Here is a 15,160-nt window from a genome sequence, read left to right as displayed (position 1 = left end):
GAGATGCGACGAAATCAAACTGCACAAGATTTGGCTGTTTCGCCTAAGAGTAGGCGTTCCTACTTAAAAAGTCACGCATTTCCGTCACAAACATATTTACGTCATTCCATCACGTGGACGCATCTACAAAATGCGTCACGCAAATCTGAAAAAACCCTCGCAAGCCTACGCCTCAGAAACCACGCGCAGGAATTAACGCAAGTCCTTCAGAACGACCCAAAAAGTATTGCAGAGTTTTTTTGAATAGTAGGAAGAAATATGGACCTATTAATTTTGCAGTTGAGAGTTGCACCAAGAAGATAACAACAAGTTCCACAACCTCATCTTCCAGCATTACTACAAAGGCAGCGCAGGAGAAAGGAGCGCATTTACTGTGCAAGGACCACACTGTTCGGATTACGGAATGAACAAATCATAAAAATGTACCGCCTCAAAAAAGTCTCAATTTTGACCCTGTTGCTGCAGATCACACCACAGTTGCAGTCTCCAAATGAAAGAGGTAACGACATCCCACCACTGACAAAGCTACTGGCGGTTTTGCACATGTTGGCATCAGGATCATTTCAAACAACAGCAGCACAATTGGCAGGGGTCTCACAGGCATCTTTCTCCGCCTTCCTCCCTTCAGTCTTGGATGCCATTATTCAACTAACACCACACTACATCCATTTACAAAGCACCCACCAGCAGCAGATGGACATTAAACAGGGCTTCTATGCCATTGCTGGCTTTCCACATGTGCTTGGTGTCAGGAATTAGTCAGATTCTATTACAGGACCGGAGGCTTCAGATTATGCTTCTCTTTCTTTACTGTAATTTTCACAGCAGCCAATAAACATACAGCTTAGAAAAAATAAACTACAAAGGCCATAATGCTTAGCCTTAGCCACGCCTCCATGAGCCCTATAAGAGTCCTGGTAACATTCCCAGCGTCCTCTTTCTTTGCTGCTCACACAGCAAGAGATAAGTGCCATGCTCCTTATTCTACTGATTTTCTTCTAAGATTATTAGGTGCCGTTAGTGCAGCGCTTAAAGCGTATTTATGCATCTGTGCGCGCTGTGGGCATTATCTGGTTGTCTGTTTGACAGTATTGGTATGTGCTTTTAGGCTTGAATTGGAAGTCGCGGGCGCTTCCCGCATTGCAGGGACCGCTCTAAGTGGCATTGATAGCAGCGCTTCAGCGCGCTGAGACGGAGCTCTGCTCCGTGTGCCTCTGTGAACGCTGCTGAGCAAGCGCCGCAGTGCGCACCATTACAAGACCACGTTAAGCGGTCTTTACCTTACCTCTGGTGGCTCCTTTCTCACCGGCAGGTAGCGCAGGGGCTTCCCTCATCGCCCGAACGCTCTTGAGAGCCGCAAACCTCATGGCCGACGCGTGCAGCGTGACGCGCGCCCATTGGGCTATGTTTTGGTAGGATTTGGGCGCGCGTTGGGCTGCACACGTCGTTTTGCTGTTTTTCCGCCGTTTTTGACTGCGTTTCTTCGAGCTGGTGGAGTGTGACACCTAACTTTTTGGAATAGTAATTTATGCCTTATTAGACAGAGCACACACTCCCTATATATATATTTCTTGGCTCCTACGCCCTGCTGGGCTGCAAGAATTTGACTACAGCATCTGCTGCGGTGTCTGCTACTGGTTACTCGAGTATTGGACTGTGTGCATTGGGCTGACCCTCCCCCCCCCTGACTCCCCTAGTGCCTACCTCTCGTAATTTACATTTATATTTACCCCACTCTTGTTTGGTATGGAGGAGTGGGTGTATTTTGATGAGGAGGCGGGGGAAGAAACTTATGAGGAGCAGCCTGCTGCTGCTGTGGAGGACAAGATTGTAGAGGCCTTGGACGCATTGGTCCAAGCCTCAGTCAGCAAGGCAGTGGAAAGCGCAGTTCCTGCGACTGTGCAACAAGCATTGGCGGCTGCACTTAAACCAATTACCAAGCAGCTGGAGAACTTTGCAAAGCGCCATGGGTTTACAAAGAACAAGCCCGCTAAAAAGACTCCACCAGCTCCCACGACAGGTGCTACTGATCAATGGCCACACTCGGGCGCTCTAGATTCCCTCCCTTCTGCATCTGGGCAGGATCATGCCTATCAGACCGGTGCCAATTCTAAAAGTAAACAACACTATGCAGACACAGACACCACTACTACCACTGGCACGGACACCACGGATACAGATGAAGAAGAAGGCTAAGAAAGATGTTGTTTAGGCGTCAACCCCTCCTCCGAATACCGCCTTTACATTCAATCCCACTGACATTGTTCATCCCCGATCGCAATATTGGTTCCAGCCCCGGCGGTGGCGGAGTACCTTCACCAGAATATTAGGAAGGGGTTTGATAAGGAGGTGCGCTTGTCCCGACCTTCCCCACAAAGTGGCGGAGACTCCTGAAATAGATCCTAGCCTACTTACCTTCTTGAAGAAGTTTGCTAAGGACCCTAAGAAAGGGTTAGACAGAGCCTGGAGCGGATGCCAGGACAAGATGCTTGATGTTGTAGGCCCGCTGGCGAAAATCCTGAAAATGGCTCTACAGGCAAAGGAGTCCAATGTACCGGTCGACTCCGACATCTTGGCAGGCTGGACCCAACGTGCCATTTGTTTATTAGACAATGCTAATTGCGCAGTGTCCACAGAGCGACACAAGTCCATCTTGATGAAAATGGACTCTAATCTCACGGAGCTTGCAACGGCGGAACCTGGTCCCCTAGCGGAGGGAATTTTTTTGGCGACCGTTTCGTGAAGGATGTTTCCAAATATGTGGGCACCTTCACTTCGCTGGATAAGGCTCAATCCGGCATTAAGCGTGTGCTGCAGCAACACCTTTTTAACAGGACCGGACGAGGTCGGGGACGCTCGCCAGGCTGTTTCGCCAATCAAGGTCTCCCCCGAGGTGACTTCGGACGAGGTAGAGGAGACTGGTGTAATATCTTAGTTAAAATGCTTTACATGCTTTACACCCCTCCACTGTAGAACTCTATAATGTTGATGTCACTTAGAATGTTGGGGCATGAAGCAGACAGTTGGAAGAAGGGCTGACAGCCTTGCTGGCTGCTCCTGGTGGGGCTGATTACATCTATACTTCAATGCTGTAACTTATCTGAATAAATCCTCTTGAAATCTCACAATCAGCGTGGACTAAGTTACTACAACTGGGACCCGACCAGAGGTGGCACATTCTACCCCACACAACGTCCATACTCCAAAGGCAGATACCAAGGAGGAGGCAACAGAGCAGGGTTCCATGCTCAGAACTCATCAGGTGAGCGCAATAGATTGTTTCCATATGCCATTGGGGGGTCGCACCACTCACTTCCTTCACAATTGGAGTCTTCTGACTCAGGACGCATGGGTCTTACAAACTATTCAGGGGTTTCGACTGGAGTTTTACGAGACTCCAAGACAGGCACATCCACCGAGGGTTCTCCATTTTTCCCAACCAGAGAAGATTTGTATAGACAGAGAGATAGAATAATTGCTTCGCAAACAGGCCATAACAACATGCGAGTACAGTCCACTCGGGTTTTGCAGCTATATCTTCCTAGTGCAGAAAAGAGGTGGTGGCCAAGGACTAGTGTTGAATTTAAGGGAGTTCAATTATTTTCTAGTCTACAATCATTTCAAGATGGAGGGGATCCATCTGTTGACGGATCTTTTGTAACCAAAGGATTGGATGGTACACTTGGATCTCAAAGACGCCTATCTTTCGATTCCCATCTACCCTCCTCATCGCCGTTTCCTCCAATTTCAGTGGAACAGACGGTGGTTCGACGGTGGTTCCTTTCGGGCTTTTCTTGGCTCCTTGGTGCTTCACCAAGGTAATGAAGCCGGTGGTCGCGCACCTGCGGGTGTAGAGAGTGCGCATGATAATATATCTAAACGACATCCTGATCATGGCTCAAAGCCCGGATCTAGTATCGCAACATCTTCAGATGACCATTTCACTGCTCCAATCTCTGGGGTTTGTGATCAATCAAGCCAAGTCAGCCCTGATCCCATCTCAGTCAATGGATTTTTGAGGGTTTGTGATCAACTCGCAGAAGGCGCAGCTCAGTCTGCCGCAGTCCAAATTGAAGGACCTGAAGAAGGAGATTGTATCCCTTCTCAGCAAACAGATGATCTCGCTCAGGAAGATTGCCAGAGTAGTGGGTTTATTGGCATCGTCTGTTCAGGCGCTGACGGACATTGACACACCTGAGGCACAGCCGGGAGAATCGCTGTTTGTTGAGGAGTCTCATTTTCTTGACTCTCAACAAGCCGGGTTTAGACCCGCCCACTCTACAGAGATGGTCATACTCTCCGTCATGGAAGAACTGCGTAGGGGGGCTGACTCTAACATCAGTCAGGCCCTAGTGCTCCTGGATCTATCGGCCGCCTTTGACACGGTCGACCATGTCATCCTGGTCGACCGTGACAGGCAGGCTGGCATCAGGGGCACTGCCCTGGACTGGGTTCGCTCGTTTCTCACCAGCCGCTACCAAGAGGTCCGGCTTTCCCAGTTCTCCGCTGACAGGGCGGGGTTGACCTGTGATGTTCTTCTTTATCCCCGCTCCTTTTTAATTTATACCTTACCCCCCTGATCCGGTCTCTCCGAGACAGAATGTCACCGCGTTTAATTACGCGGATGACTTCCAGCTAGTCTTCAACATCGGCCCCTCGGACCAGTCAGTCTCAGATTTTCAAGCCACCCTTTGCCACATCAGCAACTGGATGGGGACAAATCACCTTAAGCTTAACCCAGACAAGACCGAATTGGTTCTTGTCGGGGGGGCCTTCCAATCCTTGGCATTCCAATTTCTGGCCTGCTAGCTTGGGCCTCCCCCCTCATCCAGTTGACTCTGCCAAAAGTCTGGGGGTTGTCATCAGTAAAGATCTTTCGATGAAGCCCCAGATAAATGTCACTGTCTCTTCTTGTTTTTTCCGACTGCGCAAAATCCGGAAAATCGCACGCTTTCTTACCACCGAGGCTCTTACCTTGGCCCTCTTGGCGTTAGTCGTCTCTAGAATTGACTACGCCAACTCCTTGTACATAGGCATCCCAGATTATCAACTCAAACGTTTGCAGCTTGTCCAGAATCAGGCGACACGCCTCATCTTCCATCAACCGAGGCACCACCACGTCCGCCCCTGCTAAAATCTCTGCACTGGCTCCCTGTTTCTGAATGCTGCAAATTCAAGCTGGACTGCCTTGTCTTTAAATCTCTGGCCGGCCTAGGTCCTACTTTCATCTCCTTCCTCATTCATCCCTATTGCCCCTCTCGTAATCTTCGCTCTGCTCACTCGGCTCTACTCAAAGTCCCGAGAGTCAAGCGTAAGAAATGGGGAGGTTTAAGATTCTCATTCATTGCTCCATCTTTCTGGAAAGCCCTCCCATTGGACATAAGGCTGGCTTCTCCCTATACCCATTTCAGATCCCTCCTTAAGACTTATCTGTTTCGCATTGCGTACAATTAAAATGTTTTCTTCTTCTCCGGTCTCTTTTATCTTTCCCTTTTCCCTGTTGCAGCTATGCACTCCCTTGCCCTGTCCAGGCAGTTGCCCACTGTCCTCTTTTGCCCTAGCGCCAAGAAACTGTATAGTGTATGTTGCACTTTATAAATGCCTTTCACATCACATCACATCACATCCATATAAATTGCCTGGAGCTCCTCACGGGCTCCTTCGTAATCAATACCCTCTCAACGCAACGGACCTCTTGTTGCATCCTCTTTCGGATGGACAACGTCTCGGCGGTGCGTTACATAAACAAGCTAGGAGGGACGAGATCTTCCATGTTGGTGGAGATAGCCAAAGATTTTTGGCATTATTGTCCCAGTCATCAGATCACGGTTATAGCAGAGTATATTCCGGGTCCAACGTGATAGCGGTCTGGAACTCGAGACATCTTCGGGATTACAGCGATTGGCAGCTGGTTCCCAGACTGTTCAACTGGATTCAGGATCTTTGGGGTCCATGTCAGATCGACTTATTCGCATCCAGGCTGAACCGTCAGCTTCCCAGGTTCTTCAGCTGGAGGCCGGATCCAGCAGCGGAAGCGACGGATGCTTTTCTGCAAGACTGGTCGGGGGCGGTAAACTATGCATTCCCTCCCTTTCTTCTAATTCCACGAGTAGCCTCTCACATTCTCAAACAGAAGGCGGAGGTGGTCCTGGTGACGCCTCTGTGGAGATCGCAGCCCTGGTTCCCGATGTTATTGGGGATGAGCTGCGACCTTCCCAGGATGCTCCCGTGGTCGGAGAATCTCCTCCTAGGACCTCTGCGGGAACAACATCCGTTGATCCTGTCTCAACGAATATCGCTGATGGCATGGAAGCTTTCAGGCAACAGTGGAGTTTGCCTGGAGTTTCAGGAACGGCTAGCGACTTTATCAAACAAGCCTGGGCCCCTTCCACAAGAAAAAGGTATTCTTCAGCCTGGAAGGGTTGGTTATGTTGGTGCGTGGAACGGGATTTGGATCCCGTGGGGGCAGGACTTTCACATATCATAAACTTTTTGTCGGACAAGGCGGCTAGTGGTTTGGCCTCTATCGATCGGTGAACAACTTCCGGTCTGCCATTTCTGTGGGACACACCCACATTAACGGAAAACCGGTGGGTATGCACCCTTTGGTATGCAAACTCCTCAAGGACATACGAGTTGCGAATCCTCCCAAGCCTAAGTATTCTGGGCTATGGGACGTGTCATTGGTCATCAAACTCCTCGATAGTTGGCCTGCAAATGACTCGCTTTTCAGAAAACAGTTATCTACGAAACTAGCCATGCTATTATGTTTGTCTGCTTGCAGTAGATCGTCGGATGTACGCGCCTTGGACGTTACAGGTAGAGTATTTACTCCGGAGGGAGTTTCTTTTACCATTACAGGTCGTACGAAGACCCTTTCTAGACAGGTTGATTATAATGCTTTCCCTAAAATTCCAAATTATGTGTGGTCCAATGCTTGAAAGCTTACAAGGAGTGTACTCGTTCTTTGAGACCAACTTGTGTCACGCAGCTTTTGATTGCTGTTCAAAAGCCATTTAAACCTGTGTCCTCCGCTACTATTGCAAGATGGCTTAAGTTTATCATGAAGGAAGCTGGTGTTGATGTTCAACTGTTTGGGGCGCACTCTGTACGTGGTGCCATGGCCTCAAAGTCATATTTATTGGGAGCTAACATTCAGGATATCATGCATTGTGCTGATTGGTCGTCTGAATCGACATTCAAACAGTTTTATTATGAGCAGGTGGGAGACATTACATCTGTTGTTTTTGATACAGCGTTAAACTAGCATAATCTGAAGCCTCCGGTCCTGTAATAGAATCAAAAATTAGCTAGCATTCGCGCCAAGAATTTTCAATTCTATTAAGGACACGGAGGCGAGGATTATCCCACCCGGCTATGTTCAAATGTATGATCATGCTTACCCACCGTTTTGATATGCTTAAGGCTGTTTTATACAGGAATTACGGGTTGTTATCTTTTTCCTTTCCTCTAGGCAATGACAAGAAATCCGAATGAAGAATCTTCCTTTGAAGAATGAAGTTGGAACGGTGTTCCCTGTTATTCCCTGTGGTCGCAGCTCATCTGCGCAGATCAGGGGTTCCAGTCTTCCTCTATCTCGACGACTGGTTGTTGAAGGCAGGCTCGCCCCAGACAGTCGTCTTCCACCTCCAGACTATGGCCGGCCGACCTACAACGTGCCGAAGTCACACCTGTGCCCCTCTCGTTAGCTCCTCTTCATTGGAGCGGTTCTGGACTCGGCGCAGTTTCGGGTTTATCCCCCCCGAGCAGCGGGTTCGGGATATTCAGGCTTTGATTCCGCTCTTTCAGCCTTTATTCCGGGTCTCGGTCAGGTTGACGCTGCGGCTCCTGGGGCTGATGGCCTCCTGCATCCTACTGGTACATCACGCCAGGTGTCGGATGCGGGACCTGAAGTTTCCGTGGGCACAGCATCAGGGCAACCTGTCCGACCACGTCCTGATCTCGGAAAGCACTGCGAGTCAGTTGCAGTGGTGGCTCATGGACCGCAATTGGATCAAAAGCAGATCCCTCTCCCTACTCCAACCGGAGCACTTAGTAGTGACGGATGCGTCCTGCCAGGGATGGGGGGGCCACATGGGAGAGGCAGAGATCAGAGGCCTCTGGTCTCCGGCTCCATATCAACCTTTTGGAGCTGCTGGCGATCCGGCTTGCACTGAAGGCATTCCTTCCCTCTGTCGGGGAAGTGTGGTGCAGGTGTTCACAGACAACACCACCGCCATGTGGTACCTCAACAAACAGGGCGGGGTGGGGTCATGGACCCTTTGTCAGGAGGCTCTGCGCCTCTGGAAATGGCTGGCACGCCAGTGCATCACCCTGGTGGTTCAACACCTGGCAGGTTCCTTGAACGCCAGGGCGGACAAACTCAGCCATCGGTGCATGATGGATCACGAATAGCGTCTGAACTCGGACGTGGTACAAGGTCTCTTTCAGCAGTGGGGAGAGCCTTGGTTAGATCTATTCGCCACAGAAGAGAACGCGCAATGTCATAAGTTCTGCGCGTTGGAATTTCCACAGCGGCACTCGCTCTGAGACACTTTTCCTCACGAGTGGAGCTGCAGTCTGTTGTACGCCATTCCGTCTATACCACTTCTCCCCAGAGTGCTGAAGAAGATCAGGCGAGACCGGGTCCAAGTCATCCTTGTGGCCCCAGACTGGGCACGAAGGTACTGGTATCCCGAGCTACTCAGTATTTCAGTTGATCCCCGATTCGTCTGCCTCTTCAGGAGGACCTTCTGTCGCAGCAACAGGGGACGGTCCTCCACCCAAACCTGTCCAGTCTCCACCTACATGCGTGGAGATTGAGCGGCGACAGTTGAGGCCATTTGACTTGCCTCCTGAAGTCTGTGATGTGATTCTGGCAGCCAGGCGTCCCTCCACAAAATCGGTATACGGCTGCAGGTGGAACAAATTTGTGGCATGGTGCACAGCAAAGGCTGTGGATCCACTCTCTGCCCCACTTTCAGAGGTTCTCCTCTTCCTTGTTTCTCTTGCCCAGCAGGGCTCTGCTCTGGGCACTATTAAAGGCTATCTCTCTGCCATTTCAGCCTTCTTGAGGCTTCCTGCTCAGCCTTCTCTTTTCAAGTCCCCAGTTGTAAATAGATTCTTGATAGGCATCAGGCATATGTTCCCTCCTGTCCCTTTCGTGATGCCTCAGTGGGACTTGAACCTTGTCCCTACCTATTTGATGTGCACTGCTTTCGAGGCACTTCACAATTGCCCTCTTCATCTTCTGACTCTTAAGACTGCATTCCTGGTTGCCATCACCTCTGCCAGGAGAGTGAGTGAGCTCCAGGCTCTATCTTCTAAGCCTCCTTTCCTCTCTGTCCATCCGGACAAAGTTGTTTTGAGAACTCGTCCTACTTTCCTGCCCAAGGTGGTTACAGCCTTTCATAATGGGCAGTCCATCACCTTGCCCACCTTCTTTCCGCCTCTGCATCCCTCGAAAGAAGAAGAAAGGCTCCACCGTCTGGACCCAAAACAGGCGCTCTCGTTCTATCTAGACCACACACGCCAGTTCCGGGTGGACGACCAGCTCTTTGTTGGTTACATGGGAGCTAAGAAGGGATGGGCGGTGCACAAGCGAACTATCTCTCAGTGGGTCATCTTGTGCATCAAGATTTGCTACTCCTTGGTGAAAAAGAAGCCTCCTGTTGGGCTGAGGGCCCATTCCACTCGGGCCACGGTGGCTACTACTGCCCTGGGTCGGGGAATCCCCTTGCAGGACATCTGTCAGACAGCTACGTCGGCCTCGCTGCACACGTTTGCTAGGCACTACTGCCTGGACAGCCAAGTCCGGAGAGATGGCTTTTTCGGCCGTTCTGTTCTCCAGGACTTTCTGGTGTGATCTTGGTTCGCAGACCCACCACCGGGGTTGGTATTGCTGGGGTATCTATTCTAAGGTAAGGAATCTAACACTAACCTGTTTCTTTCAGATGCACAAGGTAATGATATATCTGTAAGAAACAGTAGTTAGTGTTAGTTTCCTTACCGCCCCACCCATCCTCACTGTTCTGAAAACCGACATCTAGGGTTAAGGTCATCCCTTTCAGGGCCCTAGTTTCATGGCACCAGTGTCGGTTTCTATCATGGCTCTGCGTTCCTGGCGCAGAAAGCTATGTACAGAACTGACATCAGCACGCGAGGGCAACATCTAAGTACTCCGACGACACCCTTCCAGCAATCACGACGCCGACGACGGACGAGGAGCCGCAGACGATGCCTACCAACGCGCAGGGTTACTGCTGACAAAAAACTTTCCGGATCCAGCCTGACGCCTGGGGATATTCTTGGCAGGTATCAGGTCATCCTCACCTGGGGTGGTTACCCCTCCTTCCTTTTGCAACTTTCGTTCAACGTCCATAAATTGAGCAATGCGTTTTTGGGCTGACAGTAAGCCGACTGTGTAGGCGTTCCACAGAATGTTTGTGTCTGGCACAGCCACCCACAGGCCGCAGGTTCCCCCCTGCTTGCTCCCTGTGTGTGTCTCACACTACTCTTCTAGAGGTTTTCCCCTTGTTAGTAAATGTTATTCAGCCGTTGTCCCTTGGGATGTCTTTTCAGTGTGTTTCCATACGCTTCTTCCGAGGCTGCCACCCTGCCACCAGTGCATTCAGTGGGTTCCTGCTATAGCGCCCTCAACTGCGTTGGTCTCGTGGCTCTCCCGTTCTATATATACATGCATGTTGATAACCACTGGGTATCCCTTTTATATGCCTCTGCGAGGTCTGGTCTGTTTGTCGGGGGAGTAGTTGGGTGCCTTGTGCTCAGGTTTGCCATTGTTCTACATGACGGCGTTTTTTCTTTTGCTCGTTTATGTGCGCCTCTATGCCTTTTCATGATGCTTCGGCAGCAAGGGTTCCCATGGTTCCGTTCCCTGGGGTGAGCCTCCTCTTCTTGCTGCTCTTCTTGGGAGGTCTTGTCTGTACCGTTCAAGTGCTAAACAGTCCCTCTCTTCAGTGGGGGTGCGTTTCTCCTCCCAGTTGGAGTTGATTGTTCCGGAGATTTTAGGTTGTTCTCCACAGCTCTGTGTGCACCTATTTATGGTCTCTATAGGATACACCCATTGGATGTGTCTTTTTTCCATCAGGTGTCACCCTTCTCTGTGTCTGGTGTGCCTGCGGGACGGTTCCTCCTCTGGGGGTCGTCCCGGGTGCTGCGCCCTGCATTTCTGTCTCCCTTTGGGTGCATTCTTCCCCTTGGCATTCACATTGCCTTGTTGGGCAGTCCCTTAATCGTCTTATGTATAGAAAACAAGGGGACCCCAATAGTAAGACCTGGGGAAATATTGGGTGTTTGTGTAGAACAAAGGTCTGACGGAGGCCAAAAAGGTACTCTGGTAGCCAGGGCTACTAGTGATTTAGAGGCAGTATTAATCTGAATCGGTAGTCCCAATTGGACTAGGTAGGTAAATATTTAAAGGGCACAGGGTTATGCGAAAAGACAACACATTTATTATCTGCATAAATGGGATATCAAGTACTTTTGTAATAGTTCTAGTGCTCACATATGAAGTGACCATGAGTGAAGTGAGGAAGTGCAACTGACATTAAAAACGTTACATCGCATCGAGAAACAACAGAAGTAATATCAAAACTCCTACATGAATTCAATGAAGAAATTGAATTTTGGTTGGAAGGGTCGACGGCGTTTTGATCTGAGTGTGAGATCATCATCAGGACAGGAGATTGTGAGCTAAAGAATCTATAGGGAGGAAAAAAGAATTTCAAACCCTGGTCCTAGGAGCAATTTCCATTACAAAGAGTGCGCAAGTGAAGGCCTCTGAGGGATTGGCCAGTATCAAGGAAGTGGTACTCATACATCATTCCTAGGACCAGGGTTTAGGAATGATGTAACTGAGTATTGCACTTGACGTGTCTTGTGTTTCACTCTTGCGCTTCTGGGACGTTGCTCAGTCCCTGAACTCTTGTCCTTTTCTTCCTAGCTGCTGCCTGTCTGGCCTCCCTTGCGTAGGCCCACCGGGTAGGCTCTGGTTATGTCACTCCATGTTGTCATCTGGGTCCCTGTTGGTGATACCTTAGTGCCCATTGGGCTCTGGGAATAGTTCTACCTTCCCTCATTTTGAACTCTCTCTTCCGTTCTGGGATTGTGGCTTATTGCCATTATCCCATCCCGTATTCTCACAGGTGAGGTCTTGTGCCCTTCTGGGCCTTTGTCTCTCATTGTCTTTTGCTCTTCCGAGCGGCTTGGTCTCTGGTTTCTCAGAGCGGTGCTCTGCCTTACTTCTTGGTTTTTCTTTGTTTTACAGATGTGTGGTATCCTTGCACTATCCTCTTTTATTATAGAATGTTCTAGCTATGATGCTCTGTGGAATGTTGGCAGTCTGTGGGCTTAGGCTGGCAGTTGGCTTGGGGCTGAGCATCTTGCAGGATGTTCCTGTTGGGGTCTTTATGGTTTATACCATCTTATCTACCTATCTACCAATAAACCATCTATCTACATTTACTGTCTGAGGACATAATTACCACAATATTTATGGCGACGAGGTAGCCTTCCCACGTACTGGGCAAAAGCAGCGAAGCAGAATTCAACACAAAATAACCCAGAAGTAGTCTTCAAAAGAAATAAGTTAAGAAATTCCTTCACTAAAGAGAAAATGACTAGCGCCAACAAGAAGATCAACACAAATGGAACAAGAGCCACAAGATACAGTACAAGACAAGAGATATACCAAGAGAGATACCATCTTCAAAGTAAGGAGCCACTAAAGAAACATCAGCGCAGTAAGAAAAAACGACCCCACCAGTGTCCATCACATCGGACAGCCTTTGCCAAAACGTGCTGTGAGTGGTTTCCTTGTACATATGGTCATCATATGCATCAGAAGTAAGCATGATGTTATTTTTTTTTCTTGTTTTTGGCTCTTTGAAATTCAGTGCGACCTGCGATGTGTCATTTTAAAAAAAAACTTGTGCCGGTTAAAGCATGTAGCACGTAAAGCATGTAGCACACTTTCCACACAGAATTTATTTAATCATTTTTGGTCGTTCGTGTACATGGAAAAACCGGTACTTTCTCCAGCACTAGTTTTTTGACATTCATTGTATGAGCTTTAAATGCCTTAAAAGACACTAATCCCTAGCTTACATCAAGCGGAAGCACTGTTTACATCTCGAGTTTATGTCAGAAGCACTGTTTACTCGTCTCGTAACGTTCAACTTGGATTGACAGAAAAACGTACAATAAATGTTTTAGCGTTTATGTCAAGTCTCATTATTAGCGCTTAAATGGTGTGGGAAGCTGTGCCTTGAACTGTCTCGAGAAGAAGAATTTGATTGCACTCGAGGAAATGGAAATGTTTATTATACACCATAAACGTTTTTTTTTTAATCAATACACCATTTTCAATTGCGCCATGCAATGTCCACGAAACATTAACTGTCTATTCAAAACTTGATATTGTGCGCGAGCAACACGCGAAGCTTACTTTGGCTCCTGTGCACTTTGTGACGCCATGAGAATATGCTTCTTCTTCACGTTTTCGAGCAACGCTGTGCGGAGAGCCACTCCGTGCAACGTTGGAAACGTGACACCATTTTGTTGTTCATTGTCACCATGGGAACAATCTTTCAAGCAAAGGCACGTCTTTTCTTTCTAAATCCTTCAACAAGGGAAGTAAAAGACTTCAACAAGGGAAGTAAAAGACATGAGGCTTTACGCATTGGCTGCATGGTTGTCTTGTCTGGCAGTCGATCTTTGAAAAGTAGAAGACTTACAGTTGTAGTCGGATAAATTTCAGCTTCCACCTTATTAATATCAACGATCTGCTTTGGAAATCTCGGGTGAGAGACCGCTCACCGGGGCATAGACTTTCTCTTATTGTATTTTGCTGGCCATTTTATTATAGAGAAAGTATAATGTTGCAGTATTGTGTGCGTGTCTGGCTGTGATCTCAATAGTAGCGTTTTGGGCTGTAGTAGCGCTTTTTGGGTTTCAATGCAGTTCTATTCGTTTGTGATTGACTGTTTATTTTTTTCGTGTGTGTGTGACTGGTTGTCTTCTTAAATATCAGCGTTTTGTGTTTCAATGCTATTCTTTTTGTGATGACACGCACTTTGTGTAGGAGTGGGTTTTAGTTCCGTGATCCTTAGAAATGTGTTTTGGATTACTATCCTATTTAGGCAGTCCCATATTCTATCTAGACCATTTGTTCACTTTACTCTGGTTGAGAGGTGCATTATTTTGGAATGGGTTTTAGTCCCATTATCCTGGAACACGCTAGTTTAAAAAAAAAAAAATGAAATGTTTAGTTTTATTAGAGGGGGTCTTGGTTCCACCTTTGTGTTTTTGTTAGGGGGTGCCAGTCCCACCTAAATAGTGTTACACTAGGGTTTGAGTCCCATAGTGTCTCTTAAAAGAGGGGTGGCGTTTTTGGCTACAACACAGTCTTCTCATGTGAGAAGCACTTTGGGGTGGGTTACTAGTTCCATTACCCTAGTTAATGGTTTGTCTATCCTTGTTTACCATTCATGGTCACTAGTGTTTGGGGCAGGTTTTGGGTTTGGGTCCCATACTTATCGGTCCTTAGTTTTTAGGGCTAGTTATGGGTCTTAGTCCCTTCAGCGTCTATTTTACACATATCTTTTTTAGAAGGCTTTTTATTCCTATTAGGGGGATTACTTTTCTTTGGTCTCATTTTATTGGTTTCTTTCTAATACACGAGGTTTTAGTCCTATTTATTAGAGGAGTGGCATTTATTCCTCTTGTCTGCAACACTTTCTTGGGTTTTGGTGAGCTCATTGCAGTCTTTTCTGAGATTTTGGGTACTTTATGAGAGCTCAATGTTTACATATTTTAATTTTGTTCAAAATTAGAGGAGGAGGAGGATGGTGAGGTTTATTCTATCTGTTCACTTTCTTTCTCTTTCTTTCTTTTTTAACAGTTTTTATATTTCTGTTTTCCCTCTCGTGATGTTATTTTAATTCCATCTTTCGGTTACAGATTTCTTTATATTTGTATTATATTTCTGTGCTTTGTTTTTCCCTTTAAGTTTATTGTCTTCCGTTATTAAAGGGAGAGGATAATGTGGTATCCTTGCACTATCCCCTTTTATTATAGAATGTTCTAGCTATGATGCTCTGTGGAATGTTGGCAGTCTGTGGGCTTAGGCTGGCAGTTGGCT

Source organism: Lissotriton vulgaris, unplaced genomic scaffold, assembly GCF_964263255.1.
Source record: "Lissotriton vulgaris unplaced genomic scaffold, aLisVul1.2 SCAFFOLD_1204, whole genome shotgun sequence".
Lineage (NCBI taxonomy): Eukaryota > Metazoa > Chordata > Amphibia > Caudata > Salamandridae > Lissotriton > Lissotriton vulgaris.
This window is presented reverse-complemented; position numbering follows the sequence as displayed.